The sequence below is a fragment of the Diaphorina citri genome, unplaced genomic scaffold, assembly GCF_000475195.1.
Source record: "Diaphorina citri unplaced genomic scaffold, Diaci psyllid genome assembly version 1.1 scaffold1717, whole genome shotgun sequence".
NCBI lineage: Eukaryota > Metazoa > Arthropoda > Insecta > Hemiptera > Psyllidae > Diaphorina > Diaphorina citri.
Genome location: NW_007379143.1, coordinates 1744 through 23059, shown reverse-complemented (window position 1 = coordinate 23059; position 21316 = coordinate 1744).

Below are 21316 nucleotides of genomic sequence, written 5' to 3'. Positions count from 1 at the left end.
CCTCGTAACCTCCTAACCTGATAAAATGATTAAATCTTTCGTGAACACCACACGACTTTCTGTACACCTGCCTCTGACCAATCTGTTAAGCTGATAACTCTGATAATGTGATAATAATAAGTAATAATTTCTTTCTAATTTTACTTGCTTTTATTTTATTTGTATTAGTTAGTCAGCTTGGAAGGTAGCGCGCGTGCCTGCTAAGCGCTAGGTTGTGGGTTTGATTCTTGCACGGGGAGAACTTTATCCTACACAGATAAGGTTTGTTCTTGGAACGGCTGGCTTTCTCCTATCCTGTCCTCCCCTCTTCGATTTCGGGACGATAAGACCTCTGGTGTTAAAGTTCCCTCTGTCAATCCTCTTGAAAAAATAGAAAGTAAAAACCCCCCTTAGTAGGTACATAGGTACTTTGTTCTTAAGTAGGTGCCTACAAGAATAGGTACCTACACATAACCTACAAAACATTTCACAATATTGTTAAGACCTACGAAAGTACAAAATCATAGGTAAGTCAGTACCTATAAGTATAAGTAGTTCCACCATAAATCTTCTTCGTCTCTCAATCACAAGGTCCTTTCGCCTGATTGACTTCTTACAAACTTTACCATGGATCTCTCTCTCGTCTCTGATGTAACCTAGCTAGACAATGTAGAAGAAGACACAAGAATCTCCAGTCACCACCACACCTCATGTCTTGTTTTGGCCATTGATTAAAACAAACAACATCTACTTACTTTACAATAATAGTGTCTTGCTCAAGTTGCGATAGAGATATAATAGAATACATGGCAATTCTACCTACTTGTGGCATAGTTAGTTGATGATGTCAAATGTTTATTATTATGTTCAGATCTCATATCCCCGCAATCTCTAATGTTTTTTTTCCATTACCTTTATGAATTGGTGCATGAGTTTGCAAAGTGCACACATACACCCATATTTATGAACAAAATGCTGGCTCTTAAGTTCGTGCTAAGCATAATCTCAAGGCATTTGGTTGGTCAATTTTGACTTGAGACTGATCTAAGAACGATCATTCTTGTTCAGAAATACGAGTGATAGATTATGAAGAATCAAAGATGTTTGACAGAGGGAACTGTAACTGCAAAGGTCTTATCGTCCCGAAAGCGAAGAGAGAAGAAAGACAGGATAGGAGAAAGCCAGCCGTTCCGAGAACAAACCTTATCCGTGTAGGATAAAATCCGCCCCGAGCGGGAATCGAACCCGCGACCTAGTGCCTACAAGGCAGACGCGCTACCAACTAAGCTAACTAGGCTGTCTGATTTGAGAGGTTTGATAGAGCGAACTATAACTGCAAAGGTCTTATCGTCCCGAAAGCGAAGAGAGAAGGAAGGCAGGATAGGGGAAATTCAGTCGATCCGAGAATGAATAACGGCTCGTTTTAAATGTCGTTCCCCGGCTAAATTTCATGACTTGACTTGGACTCGAACCACCAACCTCCAGATTCAAAGCCCACCATGGTGATCACTACATTGAGGTTGGGAACACCCTGTGTAAGTACGGACAATGTACAGCGGGATGGATAGAGACTATTCATTCATTAGTTTTAATTTATGAAATCAGTATGACCTCTATCATTTCCTGTGATGTCCTCTCCCTTCATGACCGCCGTATGTATGAAGTCTAAAGATAAACTTTAGTTTAACTTCAAATGAAAATCTTGCCAAATTTCATGAAATCTAGCCAGTTTTCTCAAGAAATGACATGAAATTGGCAACATTGTTTGTCTTAAGTTAAACTAAAGTTTAACTTTGGCTTTCATACATACTGGATAAATATAACACCATGAATATAACACTATGAAGAATACCTATACACTATCCATAGTGTGTTATATATAACACACTATGGATATAACACCATGCTCTACTCAACTTAATGTACCGGGCTGTGTTTGTGTGAGTAATAATCAGTGAGTTAGAGACTTCTGTGAGTAATAGACATCACCATGTGTTAGACCTTAGAGATGAGAGATGTTTCCCGTAATAACTGATATTTTACTATTAAATGTAAGTACTTATCTATATAAATAAAATTGTAGATTTGTTACGTAGGTAGATTCTTAGATAGAAACTGAACCCATCCTTAAGGGCTGTTAGCCTTTACACCTAAGCCTCGGAGTGGGCTTTTTGGGTATTAATAGTTATGTAGGTAAATCTGGTAAATAGTACCATAGGCCATTCACACTGTCACACATACTTAAAGGTGTGTCCACACATCGGTCGTCGGTGTCGACTGAACCGTCCACACTGCCTCGACAATATGAATTCACCTCCTCGATGGACGGCCGGTCGACCATGTGTGGACACAGCTTCACACAGCTGTGTGGACACAGCTTCAGAAAATTTCTCTGTACATCCAAAGGGGTAATTGCCCGAGCATCATGAGCACGCTGCTCTCTGGAATGAAGTTAGACGAAGTATTTTGTGACAAAGTACCTACATTTAACAGTAAAATCTAAAAAATAATGAATAAAAATAAATACCTACCTAAATAAATAAAGTAGGAACAAGAAAACATGTACTACATTAGGCTCTTGTGGACTGTGTCGTAGCATGCCCATCCCGTAGTGTGTCTCTCGTCAGGCGAACAACAATCGACATTTACGTCCCCATTTTGTTTCAATTTTCAGCGCACGTTTAAAAAAATTTGGCAACTTCACATTAATTTTTCTTCTTCATCTCCGTTGTCTTCTTATTCTTCTTTTTCTTCTTCTTCGTCTTCTTTTTCTTACTCCTCTTGTTGTTGTTCTTCTTCTTCTTCTTCTTACTCTTCTTCTTCTTTTTCTGTTGCTTGTTTTTCTTCTTCTTTCTTTCTTTTTGCAACCATCAGTTTTGATAGAATTTTACATCGTCCCGTTGCCCCGTGTCTATGAGCTATGAGCTCATTGTTCATAGTTTTATATTCAGTTTTCCCCTTCTTTAATTTTTTTATTTTTTTTTTCTTATTAATTATTGTTTAGTCACAGTTTTGACTTGTTTTTTCCCCCTTTCTTTCATTTGGTGTTTACTTATTCTTGATTTATGTACAATCTTGTCTTAAATAGAAAAATAGCAAACAAATGAACATAAACTACTACTCCATCAGTAAAAAACAACTGTCAAACAACACATCTGATCCAGGCAACTAGTATATAGCTACACATGCTAATAAAAACACACTTAGTACAAATACCAACTCACAAGTACAACTAGAAAACCTCTTCAAGATATTCTTCATTCAATGAACAGCACCATTGGCCAATTCAGCTATTATTCTACATAGAATGCGAATGATAGATATATGACATTTGCCAATAAAGAAATTACAATGATGCAAGAATTTTAAATGCGAATGGTAGATAAGTAGATACAAGTAGTTTTATAATAATGCAAAATCTTGGAATGCAAAAGATTGTTAGATGAATGTAGGCAGATAGGCAGATGTCTTGATGGAGGACTCGGTAACTTTGTGTTGTGATAGTTTGATAATAAAGAATCTTATGGAATGCCACAGCCTCTTGTGATGGTACTGGACTGATGGCATTGCAGTTTGCATCAGAGGCTGGCAGTTCAAAGGTCGGAAACATGTACAATGGAGCATGGAATACAACGTTGGTTGCAGTGGGAGCTTTTAGCTTGGATCAAGGAAATGTGTCGCAGTGGTTTGTTGTGTATCGCATCTTTTGATTTGATGTGAAATAGTGGTTGCTGAACATAGGTCGAATAGTGTGCATCTCGAAAAAAGAGATTTTTTTTTTTCTTTTTTTTTTAAAGAGTTTGGATAGAGGGAACTGTAACTGCTAAGTTCTTATCGCCCCGAAAGCGAAGAGAGAAGGAAAGACAGGATAGAAGAAAACTAGCCGTTCCGAAAACAAACATCCGTGTAGGATAAAATCCGCTCCGGGCGGTAATCGAACCCGCGACCTAGCGCTTTCAAGGCAGACTCTATGTCCTCCAAGCTAACTACGCTGGCAAAGAGATCTTTATTCTTTGCACGGTAAAAGAGATCTTTATTCTTTGGAACCATATCTGTCTGACTCTCCAAAAGCTCACGTGACGTGAGGATAGGTAGTGTGTTTCTACCTTTAGCGACTGTCACATTTTACGTCTACTATTCGCCATGCACTATTATGAAAGCGAAGAGAGAAGGAAAGACAGGATAGAAGAAAACTAGCCGTTCCGAGAACAAACATCCGTGTAGGATAAAATCCGCTCCGGGCAGTAATCGAACCCGCGACCTAGCGCTTTCAAGGCAGACTCTCTGCCCTCCAAGCTAACTACGCTGGCAAAGAGATCTTTATTCTTTGTACGGTAAAAGAGATCTTTATTCTTTGAAACCATATCTGTCTGACTCCCCAAAAGTTCACGTGACGTGAGGGTAGGTAGTAAGGTAGTGTGTTTCTACCTTTAGCGACTGTCACATTTTACGTCTACTGTTCGCCACACACTATTATGCACCTCCATAATTCCCCTCAGTAAGTAGGTACATACCTGATGCTCAAAACTTACCAGTCTGTGTGCCTTCTCTCTTCGATTTCGGGACGATAAGACCATAGCAGTTACAGTTCCCTCTGTCAAACCTCTTAAAAAAAATACCACAAAGAAAATCACACTTTAACTAGGTGAGGCTGTAGTGATGAAGTCCTAGCCCTTTGGGTTGAAGTCTTATCGTCCCGAAGTCAAAGAGAGAAGGCAGGATGGGAGAAAGCCAGCCGTTCCGAGAAAGAACCTCATGTGTTTATTATAAAATAGGTTTTGGTTTGATCAAATACTCGAACAGTTGGCCAAGGAAAATGGCCATTTTGCCATGACTTGTTTGAGAATAGAACCCGGGCCTTCCCACTTACCATGAAAGTCCTGGACCTTACCAAAGCCCCAAGTGTCCTAGGATTGTAACTAATATACATTAATACAATTTACAATTGCACTATTTAAGTCTATAACTGTATTCATATATTGCATGTATTGTACATGTACACCTACGCAGCGAGATCATAAATATTAAGTACATATCTGCTTAAAGTACATATCTGCTCAAAGTACATATCTGCTTAAAGTACATGTCTGCTTAAAGCACTTGGACTGCTTAATCTCCCCTGCTCCTTGTAGCAAACCCTTGGATTAATATGATTAATGAAGAATTCAGGACATTTAGATACTAGAGTCTGTACACTGTACTTACTATGGTACATAAGTAGGTATGTACTTTAATGTGTACACTGTACATAAGAAGGTATGTACTTTAATATATATATATTTGTAAATCTGTCCAAGGACAGGTATCAGTACAACTTTCTCCACTTTTCTCTATCCCTCCTATCCTGTCTTCCTTCTCTCTTCGATTTCAGGACGATAAGACCATAGCAGTTACAGCTCCCTCTGTCAAACCTCTTAAAAAAAAGAAGGCTAAGTAGGTAATATTTCAATTTGTCACCCTACTCTCTTCTCTAGCCTTCTAGCTGGAGTCTACTTAGTTATCTTGTCCCTGTTCTCTCAAGTTGCTACTGTGGTCACTGCTTGCTACATGCTACCTACACACCTACACTCATACCTAAAGTACCTAAGTACGTTGGCGATTTGATTTCCAATTTAAGACTATAAAGTAAAAGGTGGTGACAGGATATCTACACAATTACACACCATGCATCACATGCTAAGTCACTAGATAATAAAATATTTCTAATAACTAATTTATTTAATAATGGGAATTAAAAGAAACCAATCAAGAAATTAAAAGAAAGTCTGTCTTCCACAGAAATCAATTGATGTGAGATGAAAACTATAATTATGTATGTGGAGGCAAAATATGTACTTGCATTGGTAGGTCTAGGTATGTATTAGGTATGATTCTTGCATAGGTATGTTGTCCCTATGAAATGACAACTTTCGCTAGAATGCCTATTTACATTTCTTCAACTTAAGTAAGGATTTATGATTGTTTTATGCTAGGTAAGTTCATACCTACTTATTTCATAATAATCTCATTATGAATTACAATTATTACGTACCTAGGTACTATCCTGCCTGCGCAGAATAAATTATAGTCTTAATGCTAGTTACCTAATAGGAATAGAAAAACTAAAAATATCGATATACTTACTTATTGGATCTATCTAGTATTCTAGTAGAACCTAGGTACCTGCCTACTCAAATTATATTATAGTCAAAAGTTATACCTATACTTTTATCTATTTGAGAGACGCGTGTGTTGTCACCGAGATAAGCTAATGTGAAAGCGACACACACACATACATACATTTATACATAACTTCATAGCGGAATACACTACATATTTAAATACATAGGTATACACATCATTTTACTTATTTATTTATTTACACATCATGGTGGGTGGTTGGCAGCTGACTTGAGTGATGTGATGTGTATTCCGCTGTGATGTGATGTGTATTCCGATGTGTATACCTGTGTTTCTTAGTAAGTAGTAACCTAGTCACCCAAGTAATCTTCTTGTAGATAGATTTGATCTGAATACACATTTTAGGTCAAAATCGTCGATTTTTGACCGATTTCCCCCTCTTTTCTTTCTTTGTTTGGTACTTGATTGGTTCTCACGGTTCTCATCCTTTCTCCAAAAGTTCTCACGCTAAAAGGGACAGACAGAAATTCACAATAATAACACCATGTATACTTAGTTTGTATGTATGTACCAGAATTGTGTACCTACTTAAACTAAGCTAAACGAAACTTCTGTTCTGTAGTTGTCACAGATGTGAGTAATGGGTCCATTGTAGATTGTAGACCTCAGTTTTAAATCATACATGTGTGTGAAGAAGAAGAAGAAGTCATTATTGGCCCAAATTACTTGGAAAAAATGTTGGCAGAACTATAAATTGCAAAAAATTCTCAATTGCTGTGTGGAATCGCAAATAAATTTATTGTTTATTTTTTGTTACATTTTTTTAAAGTGTTGAAAGCTGAAATTTATCGCCCCTCTCTCTCTCTCACGCACTCTCTTTCTTTCTCTGCATATTTTTATAGGACAATGCCTCTTGCACATTGAAATATTTCACATTTTTTTTTTACTTTTTTCATTGTATGTAACTATGTACCTCGGTACCTACCGTTTTCGTATGACTTCAAGGCACAATCTTTTACATACAAGAACGGAAAAGTTTGGGTAGGTACTTGGGTTCATTGTATGTAACTATGTACCTCGGTACCTACCGTTTTCGTATGACTTCAAGGCACAATCTTTTACATACAAGAACGGAAAAGTTTGAGTACTTGGGCAGAAAATTTCCGCCCTGACCGGGCTTCGAACCCAGCACCTCTGGGTGGAGAGTCTGTGCTCTTGATCACTCCGCCACAGACTGGTAGTTGTGTATTTTACACGGGAAGGGAGGTGAATTTTGCAATCTTGTTTTAGGTATTTTTTAAATTTGTAAAATTTCAATAAAAAATTACATTTTAGGTAGGCACTTTGCATATATATGAATTTTTGACTTGGCGGGCTGGAGCACTGCCGCTCTTCCTAATTTACAAACACAAACGCATTTCACGTTTGTAAACAAAGATCATGTTTGTATGTAAATTAATTTATTTGTTTATCTATGTGTTACAGGTAAGTGTTCAATACACATCTATCATTGTGATCAGCTGATTACTTCGACCTTCTTTTGACCTTCATTCTTGTAAGTTTATTTATTTATACTATCCTACCTACTTACTTATTGATGAAAACTCTATGTAGGTATAACTCGATGTAGGTAAAAACCATTGTGGAAGACTCAGTAAAAGCCCGTGTCTACTTATTTGTTTTGAGTTTCATCCGATTTTTTCCCGAATGTCCTGTAGGCAATGTAATTTAAATGAAAGTGTTCCCACTAGGCACGACACGATTTTTTTCCCGAACGACACAAAATGTCCTTGTAGGCAATGCAATGTAAACGAGAATCATCCCACTACGCACGACACGATTTTTTTCCGAACGACAAGTGGGAACTGGGCCTTAACTATGTAAAGCTGAACATTTATGTTTGTATGTAAATTAATTTATTTGTTTATCTATGTGTTACAGGTAAGTGTTCAATACACATCTATCATTGTGATCAGCTGATTACTACGACCTTCTTATGACCTTGATTCTTGTAAGTTTATTTATTTATACATTATACTATCCTACCTACTTACTTATTGATGAAAACTCTATGTAGGTATAACTCTCTATATGTAGGTATAACTCGATGTAGGTAAAAACCATTGTGGAAGACTCAATGAAGGCCCGTTCTTACTTATTTTTTTTTTTTGAGTTTTATCCGATTTTTCCCCGAATTTCCTGTAGGCAATGTAATTTAAATGAAAGATTTCCCACTAGGCACGACACGATTTTTTTCCCGAACGACACAAAATGTCCTCGTAGGCAATGTAATTTAAACGAGAATCTTCCCACTACGCACGACACGATTTTTTTCCGAACGGCAAGTGGGAACTGGGCCTTAACTATGTAAAGCTGAACATTTTTCAACTTCACTTACTTTAGATAAAGTTACAATTTCCTGTACTTTTGTGTCCTTGAGAGATGTAGGTCAAAGGTACTTGGGATTGAAGTAAGTACCTATGCACCTGTATTTTATACTGTTTAGCTGAGTTTAGCCCATTTCAGTGGTGTAGTGGTCAGCACGGTGAACTTCAGATCTTGGTACAACTTAGGCAGGTAATTCAAATTAGTCAAACTTTCTTGACTTGGCGGGGCGGAGCGCTACCGTGCTCGTTAATTTGAAGGGCAAATTTCGTGACTTTTTTTATATTGAGTTCATTATATAACTGTATCAGTCCATTTGGGCTGTCTCTCCGTTCAGACAAAGTCAACCAAGTGGTTTACATTTATGTATCTCAGGAACTTCAACAGAATCATACATCCGATTTCAATTTTATTGAAAAAATATGAAATCAATCTAATTAAAATCAAAAAAGGTGTAGTCTCATTAGAAGGTTCATTATTTTCCTCACGGACTGTGCAAGTCTTTCTAATGGCCCTTATCAGTTTGTTATCACGGCTTATCAGAATTTAATAACTGTCTGTGCCTAAACCGTGTGTCCGCCTTATCTCTGTGGGTTTATTTTATTTAGCGTTATCAGTGAGGGTCTATATTTAATTAAAACCTAATGTAGGGATAGGATTTAATATTGTTTTAGTATTGTTACAATTCAATACTAAACAAAGTATTGTTAAAAGTACGGCTTGAATGATACCGCAAAGTCAATAAAATTTTGGGTACAAGCCTCTTTAAATTGAAGCGGAAAAAAAAATAATATTCAATTCTAAACAAAGTATTGTTAAAAGTACGGCTTGAATGATACCGCAAAGTCAATAAAATTTTGGGTACAAGCCTCTTTAAATTAAACCGGAAATAAAATAATAAAAATAAAGTGGAAAATTTTTTGAATAAAACAATAATTTGAGATCGCACTACCATAGGGTTTCGTTTATTTGGAAGCAGGATTTTTCCCCCAGAAACTGCATCGACGGAGGTCTTATCGTCCTGAAATCGAAGAGAGAAGGAGGACGGGATATTAGAATGCCAGCCGTTCCGAGAACGAACCTCATCTGTTTGGGATAAAGTTTGGCCCGGGCGGGAATCGAACCCACGACCTATAAGGTGTAAAGAGAAGAAAAAAATGTTGTTCCTTGGACTTACTTACCTACGTGAATATACTTATTGTACTAATACAATAAAATTAACCCCCACCCCTTAATACCCTCATAGTATATCTAAATTACCACCACACACGCACTCTCTCGGCCACTTAGCTAATTAAATAATTACTTATTTATTTCCTCGGTACACCATTTTTACACTTTGGGCTCAAACTCCCCTCTCTCCTCGTTACAATTTTGTATGTGGTGAGAAAAGCGGACCATATTTATGTTACATAAAGTTATCTACACATTAGACGGTCCAGAGTAGTCCGGTCTGCACCGAACCATTCTCATGACCGAAATTCGGTCCGCCAGACTACTAACTAGTCCGGGGCGAATTTTATCCTGATAGGATAATGTTCGTTCTCGGAACGGCTGGCTTTCTCCTATCCTGTCTTCCTTCTCTCTTCGATTTTGGGGAGACCATAGTAGTTACAGTTCCCTCTGTCAAACCTATTAAAAAAAAAGCGTTGGATAAAATTTGGTCCGGTGGAATATATGTAAATTTACCGGACCATGTGGCTTGGAAAACGGATCCCGTTTTGGTCTTCTGCCACCTTCCAATTGACAAACTCCCAGCCCATCACATCCTGTGTTGCCATCGGTGTGAACATGAACAACTCACAATAAATAATGAACAGTGGGAACAAAATGAGCAGTGAGTAGGAAAACGGATCCCGTTTTGGTCTTCTGCCACCTTCCAATTGACAAACTCCCAGCCCATCACATCCTGTGTTGCCATCGGTGTGAACACACAATGAACATGAACAACTCACAATGAATATAGTGAATAGTGCTGGGAACAAAATGAGCAGTGAGTGCGAAATGTGAAACAGTGTGCACGAAACACGCTTAGGAAGAGTCGAAATTCATTGACAGTTTTAAATTAGTTTTAGACAATGAAACTTACAGGGTGTCTAGATAATATTTTGACAGAAAAAACTTCATTTTTCACTCATTTGCTTAGTTGCAAGTAAGGTAGACAAATACTGCCCTCACGTCACGTAAGCTCATGTGATAGCGTCAGCGTGAGAGCGTGAGGTACCGTCAGGGTAGCTGTCGTGAACGAAATCACCTACTACTACTATATTCTAAAATAACTTTGAACATATTTTTCTGACGTGACATGACTCCCCATGATGTCACATGAGAGCGCGTGACGTGAGGGCAGTGTGTTTCTACCTTTCTGCTTCATTTCGGCTGCGTTCCTGAGAGTAATTTTACACAACTTCACATTTTGCAAAATCATGACGTCACAATGAGAACAGACTCAACATTCCCCAGATAGGTGAACTGTACCACACTGTAGATATATTGCAACACCCGGTATTTGTGATGTCTGTGAGCTATGGACACCCTGTATGTAATGTTCGTAATGTGTAATGTACCGATGAATTGAAATATTTGTTGCTCAGACAAACACAATGCTGGGCGTTGTTTTAGGTCATTTCATTTTACCGGGATGAGCTGAAAATTCTCGCAACATAGTGGAGAAGGGGGGTGGGGGGGGGATTCAGCTGAAAATGAGAGAAAACAGCTCTCAGAACAATAATAATATAAAAAAAGTAAAAACCCAAGGTAATACCCACCCAAGGTAATATACCCACTCAAGGTAATACCCAAGGTAATATACCCACCCTGTAGTATAGGTATGCCCCTCATCAGATGGGCGAGAAGAGACACAATACTTCCCATTTAGGTGATAGGTCAACACGAGAACACCTGAAATTATAACCCGTTGAAAATTTGGTAATCGAAAAACGAGTGCAAATTTTTGCGTTTGCCGATAGTGGGATTCGAACCCGGGGCCTTCTGCACGGCAAGCAAGCGCGTTACCACTGGGCTAATCGTGCCTCCCTAAATAGGTACATAATTTTTATCTACGATGTTCATATTTCTGATTCACAGGCCTATGAAATAATACGAAAGCTTCATAATCACCCCAAAAGGAGGATAAAAGAGGGGGGGGGGCAAAAGGGGGGAGAATAATTATGTAGGTTGTAGGTACCGCCTAGGCTGAGATAGCATGCATTATTAAGTAAATTTCCCTCTATATAAATATTTATTCCGGGGGGGGGGGCAAAAGGGGGGGGAGAATAATTATGTAGGTTGTATAGGTATCGCCTAGCTGAGATAGCATGCATTATTAAGTATATTTCCCCCTATATAAATATTTATTCCCACATTTCTCTCCCTCTCCCTCTCTTTGTCCCTGTTACTTCATTTCCTTTCTTCCCTCCCTTTCTCCCACGCTAATTCTCCCTTTGTGGAAAAGAAAGGCGGAGGAGGGAAAGATGAAAGTAAAGTCATTACGGAATGGCACACAATTTACGTCTCCTTTTAAAATAATTAGCAGAAAATCCCTTTTGGTCGCTTCCTCGCTCCCTCTTCCTCCGCAAAATTTCCCTTTTAATTTCCCTCCCTTGCTCAGTAAGTCCGCGAGGGAGGGTGGAAAATGTGGCTCGGGCGTGGGATAATTTATTCTGTCCCATGTCCCATTTCAATTTTTTATTTCCCTTATGTAGGTCGTGTTTATGCACCTCTTTGTACCCATTTTTAATATGTACATTTTCCACTTCCTATGTATGTATTATTTAAGTTGTAGGTACCCATCTACCTTTGTGTATGTTTAATATACGTTCCTATGTAGGTAGTACCTCTTGCGTACCTCTATATTTTAATGTATCTCCCACTCCCCCTACGTAGGGAGTATCTATCTACCTCCTTCAATGTACCTATAATGTATAGGTATATTCCCCTTTATAATGTTACAGTGTTACACAGGTGTTGGAGTAAAATGAGTTTTTAACATGTAATATATGAGAGTACCTATCTACCTACCTTTGTCATAGGCGAATCTAAAATTTCTCTCCTTCTTAAGCACAAACAAAAGATTTTTTGACGCATCTGCAGTTCAAAATATTATAATTCTTTATTTTAACTTTCTTTACTCGTAGTGCATTGAAACAAGGAGATCACAGAGGCCCCAACTAAAAAATAAAAAAAAATCGAAAATTTTCACATAGGCCGTTCTTCTTGGGAAGGATTCTCTTCTCTTTCCTTAGCAGAGAAAGTATCTATTTTCATGACCTAATTTTCTCTGTCGTTTCCTTCATGTCTTATTCTTCTTTTTTACTTTTTCTTCTTCTTTGCCTTCTTTCTTCTTCTTTACTTTTCTTTTTCTTCCTAGTAAAAAATAAGAAAAAAAAATAAATAAATAAAAAATGATAAAAAATCAAAGATTTCCCATTTATTCCCTTTTAAGATATTATCTCTTAAAATCAAAAATCAAAGATTTAAGTTCAAAGTTCAAGTTGACAAAATCACTCATAGAATCTTTATAGCGTCTTGTTGGGTCTCTTGCGTCTACTTTTTTTTTTCTGCAAGAGGTTTGCTGGAGGGAACCGTAACAACGGAGGTATATTTTATCGTCCCGAAAACGAGATCACAGGATAGGAGAAAGCTAGCCGTTCTGACAACGAACTTTATCTGTTTGGGATAAAGTTCGCCCGGGGCCAGAACCGAACCCGCGACCGCTTACAAGGCAGACTCTCTATCTTCTAAATTAACTATCAGTGGGAAAATTTTGATGAAAAAAAGAACACAAGTAGCTTATACTCTTCACAGTTGGGGGAGGGATTTTTTATTGTATTGTTTATGTATACATGTTTCACCATTGCTGGCATCATCAGTGTAAAACATGAGTTCTGAGTTTTCACTCGACGATTTTCTGGTCACTCGACCGGAAGAAAAACCATCGTATTCCAGGCCCTTGAGCCCTCCCTTTTCTGACAGTTAAGGGAGGGATTTTTTATTGTATTGTTTATGTATACAGACATGTTTCACCATTGCTGGCATCATCAGTGTAAAACATGAGTTCTGAGTTTTCACTCGACGATTTTCGGGTCACTCGATTGGAAGAAAAACCATCGTATTCCAGGCCCTTGAGCTCTCCCTTTTCTGAAGGGAGGGAATGGAGGTTATGGAGGTGCTTTTTGAAAGAGAAATCACCATTTTTAATTTATATGTACGAATATTTATTTATTTCTCTATGTATTTAGGTATGTATGATTTTATTAATTTCATTTTACATTTAACAATCCAGACGTCATTAAAATTATTTAACGAGGCAGAAAGACGAACTTCGTTTCTTATTTTATTATTTCCAAGATATTTATTTTTGTTTGTTTTCATATTTATTTTAATTTTTTATTTCTAATGAGAACATTTTCTATTTTTCTCCCACCTTTTCTCTCGTCTTCCTCTCCCTCTCCTCTCTTTCTATTTCCCTCACTCTGTTCGTTATTTGATTCCCAATGAAAATAAGTAATGCATACCTACATAATAAAAATACTTGGTAATTTCCACGTTTTCTTGAGTTACCACTCTTTTTTTGTGTGTGTACCACTCACTACCCCACCAGCTTAACTCATTACACACAAAGCCCAATCTGAAGCTTAGGTGTAGGGGCTAGACAGCCCTAAAGAATGGGTTAACCTTCTACCAATCTACCCCACCAGCTTGTCAAGTTTGTACTCTTGCTTATTTAGGTGCACCAGCCTAGTTAGCTTAGTTGGTAGTGCGTTTGCCTTGTAAGCGCTAGGCCGCGGGTTTTAGTTTTTCGAGTTCCGTGTTATTCCAGCGGATGACACCGAATGAATATATTAGAATGGGAATAGCATACGTGTTTATAGCTTTCACCGTGTTCTTGGAGTTGAGTTGTGACTTAAGGATGAGCTTCAGTCTTTGATGGAAAGATTTTTCTAGGATTTTTTTAATCTGGTTGGCACCATGTTCTTGGAGTTGAGTTGTGACTTAAGGATGAGCTTCAGTCTTTGATGGAAAGATTTTTCTAGGATTGTTTTGTTATAGCTTTCACCATGTTCTTGGAGTTGAGTTGTGACTTAAGGATGAGCTTCAGTCTTTGATGGAAAGATTTTTCTAGGATTGTTTTAATCTGGTTGGTGTTGAGTTGGGTGTGCTGTTGGTAACCGAGGTATTTATAGGTTTCTTCGCTTGACATTCCACTTATGACTTGTTGGTCTACTGTTGTGAATGGGTCGGATTGGCTCCATTTTCCTCGTTCAACTGTCTGTATCTTGCACTTTTCGATACCAAACTCCATGTGGATATCCTTACTAAAGTATTCAGTGATTCTAATAAGATTGTTGAGTTGGTCTTTGGTTTCTGCATAGAGTTTGATATCATCCATGTACATCAGATGGTTTAATGTGTGATTGACGGTTGATTGATGTTTGATTTTGAATCCGATGTCAGTTTTGTTGAGGGTGTTAGATAGGGGGTTGAGAGCTATGCAGAACCAGAGAGCAGAGAGGCTGTCTCCCTGGAAGATCCCTCGGTGGATATTGACCACTTCAGTAGAGATATTCTTGGTTTTTGTCTTGATGCTGATTCTAGTGCGCCAGGACTTCATGAGAGTTTGGAGGAAGCTGATGATCTTTGGGTCTACCTTGTAGATGTTAAGTACTCTGAGCAGCCATGAATGAGGGATGGAATCGAAAGCTTTTCGGTAGTCAATATAGCATGTTGCCAAATTTCTTTGTTTTGTTTCGGCTTGTTTCATGATTACTCTATCGATTGTGAGTTGCTCCTTACAGCCCATCGACTTTTTCCTACATCCTTTTTGCTCTTCCGATAAGATGTTGTGTTCGGTGGTATGTTCATCAATCTTATTACATATGATTGCAGATATTATTTTATAGAGGGTTGAGAGGCAGGTAATAGGTCTATAATTTGCAGGATTTGTGGTATCTTGGTTCTTCGGTTTGATGTACGTGATCCCTTCTGTTAGGAATACTGGGAACTGGTCAGGTTGATCTAGGGTCCTGTTTATTGCAAATGTCATTGGTCCATGTATGTTTGTTAACTTCTTGTACCAAAAGTTTTGCACCTTATCTGGACCAGGGGCTTTCCAGTTATGAGTTTTCGCTATTGCTTGTTGGAGTTCTTCAAGTGTTACTGTATTTTGGGAGTTTCTTGTAATGTTTTGGTGCGTTTCTTCTTCTGATTTGATCCATGGAGCGTCTTCATTGTGATTTACAGATTGTGACCAGATGTTCTTCCAGAATGCTAGGATTTCTTGTTCTTCAGGGATGGCAAATTCTTCTGTCGATGATGTATTGCTTGAGTTCAGGTTTTGATAGAATTTCTTTTCATTGTGTTGGAATTGATTGTTTTGGTGTTTTCTATCGCTTGATTTTTTGTATCTCTTTAATCTAGCAGCATATACTGACAGCTTTTGTTTGAGATTAGCGAGTGTTGTTGGTAGATCTTCTTTATGTTTCAAAATGTGCTTTATGTTGTCTAGGATTTTCTTAGATCGCTTTCCATTTATGTACTGGGTTATTCTTCCAATTTCTGCTCTAAGTTTTGCTACTTTGTTGTTGAGTCTTTGTTCCCATTTGGGCGTTGTTTTATCTCGTGGTGTTTCATTTAGTTCTGTTTTTTGTCCGTTTAGTTTTAGTATCGTCTTAGCTGCACAATACACAGTAGTTTGGATTTCCTCTAGGCTTGTTTCCGTTATTTGATCTTTGATAAGTTCATTAATGATTCTGATGTATTGATGGGTCCTCCAGTTTTGATTCAGTCTTGGGATTCCGGGCCTTTCATTGGGGTTGGATCCTCTCCATTTCACTAACTCCGTTGTTAGGGTATTCAGTGCTTCATCTCGAACTTCTTGTGTATGGTTGTTTGTATCTTCATTGTTTTCTCCTGTTGTTTCAGATTCTGGAGGTGTATTTTGTGTTTGGGTTGACTGAGGTATATTGGATTGTGTTCTTGGAGTTACACTTATCGGTGTTGTTCGAGGTCTGGTGGATAGGGTGTTAGGGTGACAGCGTTGTGGTGTTTCTAGCGGTCTCATTGGTGGAGTTGTTGGAGGGGTGACGTCCTGGGAATTGCTCGATGAGGTTGTTTGACTTGTGTTCGTAGTTTCAAGATCTCGAGCTACTTCTGGTTGTTCGAGGTCTGGTGGATAGGGTGTTAGGGTGACAGCGTTGTGGTGTTTCTAGCGGTCTCATTGGTGGAGTTGTTGGAGGGGTGATGTCCTGGGAATTGCTCGATGAGGTTGTTTGACTTGTGTTCGTAGTTTCAAGATCTCGAGCTACTTCTCCTTTGATGCGGTCAATTATTTCGGTTGGGATTCGTTTATCTATCAGTAGTGTTCTTTTTTGACTAATGAGTCTTTGCTCATTGAGGTGGGAAAGTTCTGGATAAATTGCTGTGAATAGGGCGTGGAATTCTTGTGCATAGTTTCTTAGCTTTGTTTCTAATTGTGTAGCCTTGTAGTAGCAACGAATGATGTCAAGGTTCATTTCATTAGTCCAATTCATTCGTCTCCTTGGCGCCCCTGTTTTCGTGGTTGCACTCGTCCGAGGCAAAACACTTTGTGAAGGGGTTCTTGTGGGCCGTTCCTGTGAAGAGATGCCACTCGCTCCATCTTGATTCTCCACAGGGGGTGCATTGACCTCCCGACGGTTCCGAAGGGGACTCACCCTATCCCCACCGCCTCGGTTATTTCTTGTATTACTTCTTAGCTCCAATTTGAAAATATTTGGGTATGTGAATAAGCTTCACGGGCAGGTCTCCGACAACCTTTAGACAGCCGCCCCTTTGGGATTCCGACGCTGACCAGGGAGCCGCCCATTCTGGGTCAGTCGCTTCTGGGTTTGTGTTGTGTCTGTAGCCGCTCCTTTGGAGACAGACGCTGCAGACGCCAGTTTGCCGCCCATTCTGGGTACAGACGCTTCCTGGTTACAGTGTTACCATTGCCCTGTTAGCCACTCTAAGTTTTATGGAGTGTTGCCCGCTTCTCACGTGTGCTTTTATTGTTGGATGCTCGGACGTAGGGTTGGTTTTCTGAGAAGCTTATTATTATTATTATTATTATTATTATTATTATTATTATTATTATTATTATTATTATTATTATTATTATTATTATTATTATTATTATTATTATTATTATTATTATTATTATTATTATTATTATTATTATTATTATTATTATTATTATTATTATTATTATTATTATTATTATTATTATTATTATTATTATTATTATTATTATTATTATTATTATTATTATTATTATTATTATTATTATTATTATTATTATTATTATTATTATTATTATTATTATTATTATTATTATTATTATTATTATTATTATTATTATTATTATTATTATTATTATTATTATTATTATTATTATTATTATTATTATTATTATTATTATTATTATTATTATTATTATTATTATTATTATTATTATTATTATTATTATTATTATTATTATTATTATTATTATTATTATTATTATTATTATTATTATTATTATTATTATTATTATTATTATTATTATTATTATTATTATTATTATTATTATTATTATTATTATTATTATTATTATTATTGAAGTTTTTTTGGGTGGGTGGGTAAAAAAAAAAAAAAAAAAAATGTCTTCTCGTTTCGGGAAACTGACCACTTAAGGTTGACTAGGTACTTACCTACCTACATAGGTACTTTTCGTTTCGAGAACCACCTAAATCTTTTTTTTTTTTTTAAGAGGTTTGACAGAGGGAACTGTAACTGTTATGGTCTTATCGTCCCGAAATCGAAATGAGAAGGAAGACAGGATAGGAGAAAACCTGCCGTTCCGAGAACGAACACCATCCCATCAGGATAAAATCCGCCCCGGGCGGGAATCGAACGCGCGGCCTAGCGCTTACGAGGCAGACGCACTACCAACTAAGCTAACTTAGCTAACCAGGCTGGCTGCGCGAAACTTTGCAGTGGTATTTATGACTGAAAGTGGTATTTTTTTACACCCTTATTTATGAAGAAAAACTCTCGCTCTCAAGTCAGAATGAAGAGAATTTTGGCCTGTCAGATGTTTGATATTGACGCTTCAATGCGACTTCAGGGCCAGTATTTTGTTCATAAATATGGGTGTAGGGCGCAATGCACTCTAATAAACTCCCCCCCCCCCCCCCCACAAAAACCACCACTAAAAAACGACACTAAACCCCCCCCCCCCCCCCCAAAAAAAAACTGATCCTAAAAGGTCGTAAATTTTCCACAGCCTTTCTAGTGTACATATTATTCTATTCTATTATCCGTTCTATTCTATTCTATTCTATCCTAACAGAATTCGTGTACACAGGTATCAATAAACCCCCGGATTCTGGAAGGGCTATAAATTTCCCACAGGCAGACATATCCCAGCATCGGGTGGGTGTAATTTTCCAATTTGTTTTTCCGAGTGTTGCTGTTTTCCTCTATCGAACCTCAGCTATACTCCAGTGAATTTTTTTTGGGACAGTGTGTGTTTTCATTCCTTTACTGACAGACTTTTCTGAGATCTAGCTGTTACATGTTACAAGATAGACGCGCTACCTTTACCTAAGTCCGTCTTTCCTTTATTATTACAATAGTAATAAAAAGGTATAAGGGACGGACTATTGTATTCGCTTCGGTGTTACCTAATGCAGGTGAAAAAAGGAATGACCGATGGACCATTTCTCGTCGTGACTTTTCCAGGACAGGCCAAAATTCATTTCTCGTCTCATTTCGAGTAAAAGAAAAATAAATAATAAATAAAACCCCCCCCCAAAAAAAAAAAAAAAAAAAAAAAAAAAAAAACTGGTCCTAAAAGGTCGTAAATTTTCCACAGCCTTTCTAGTGTACATACTATTCTATTCTATTATCCGTTCTATTCTATTTTATTCTATTCTATTCTATCCTAATAGAATTCGTGTACACAGGTATCAATAAACCCCCGGATTCTGGAAGGGCTATAAATTTCCTACAGGCAGACATATCCCAGCATCGGGTGGGTGTAATTTTCCAATTTGTTTTTCCGAGTGTTGCTGCTTTCCTCTATCGAACCTCAGCTATACTCCAGTGAATTTTTTTTTGGGGACAGTGTGTGTTTTCATTCCTTTACCGACAGACTTTTCTGAGATCTAGCTGTTACATGTTACAAAGACGCGCTACCTTTACCTAAGCTAACTATTAGGCTGGCTTCTAAACCTTTTTTGGTATCAGCAGATTAAAAATTAATGCTGTTGTCTTCAAGGTTCCTTCTACCTACCGTCTTTGGTATTCTAGATGGCTTTATATTTAATGGCAGTACGTCGAAAGTACCTTAGACTATATTCAAGTAATGGAAATTTTGTTGAACCAATTTGTCCCGAATTTTTGCCTGGGACTGTAGTTTTTCCGTACATAGGTAGGTACTGATTTTCTTTAATCACGATCGAATAAACTACGGGCTAAAAAATTCCCGGAGGGACGGGCCCAGCTTGTTTGGTATCAGAAGATTAAAAATTAATGCTGTTGTCTTCAAGGTTCCTTCCACCTACCGTCTTTGGTATTCTAGTTGGCTTTATATTCAATGGCAGTACGTCGAAAGTACCTTTGACTATATTTAAGTAATGGAAATTTTGTTGAACCAATTTGTCCCGAATTTTTGCCTGGGACTGTAGTTTTTCCTTTTTTTTTTTCAATTTGAACAAACTTTTTTTCCCACAAGTATAGGACAGGACCAGGATAGGGACAGTTTGGTTCTTGTTTTAAATTTATAGCTCCGAAATACATAAATTAAAGGCCCCCGCCGCTTTCCCCTTTCTGTGATGTTATCGGTTATCTAGAGCGGGTACTTTTGTACTTGTGTAAGTATAGAGGTACTTTATCCGTACTTCTATGTTTTTATTATACTTATAAGCGTACCTCTATTTCTCCTTTGGAGGGAAAAACAACTTCCGTTATTTATGTCTTGTACGGTAATGCGGTAATTAATGTTAAAAAATATTGGTTGAAAAACAATTCTAGTATGCGGATTACCACTCCGGGGTGATTGATAAAAGCGCGGTCAAACTTTCTTGACTTGGCGGCGCGGAGCGCTACCGCGTTCCTCAATTGAGAGATATTGGTTAAAAACAATTCTAGTTTTCCAGTATCAACTGTGATTTACCACGCCTGAGGTCCGTGTTCGATCTCCGACGAGGCTCAAACTATTTCTTTTTGGTCCCAGTAGCTCAGTAGTACTGTTGTTTATTAGCCGAGGGTTCAAGGACGAGGAACTACATGCAGTGATTGATTTTGATATATGGGTTATTATGGATATTGTCCGATCCAGTACTGCAAGTTATAAAAATCAGGACAGGAAAGGCGATAAAAAAATGGGATAAATTTTGAAGATTAGGGAGAGAGAGATAGGGAGGGATAGATGGGGGGTAGGTAGGTAAGTGGGGAAACATTAGGGAAAGACACTATAGTATTTTTACCACCACCAACTCTCCCGTGTGAAGTTTTCAATTTTCAAGCAGCCCTCGGGGCTAAGTAAAAATGAAAAAGGCATTTTCGGCCCGAAAAACCTGTGAGTATAAAGATAAAGCCCTGATGTCCCTTTCTCTCTCTCTCTCCCTCCGTTCTTTCTCCTTTCCCTCCCTTTCTCCCTCCCTATCTCTCTCTCTTTCTTTCTCCTTCTCCCCCCCCCTTTACCTCTTTTTCATTCCTCCTCCCCCTTTTTCGTACACTCTTACTCTCTCTTTCATTCTCTGTTTTTTTTTTTATCTCTTATCTCTTTCTCCTCTTCCCAGAGTCTCTGTCTCACTCTCCTTTCTAGATC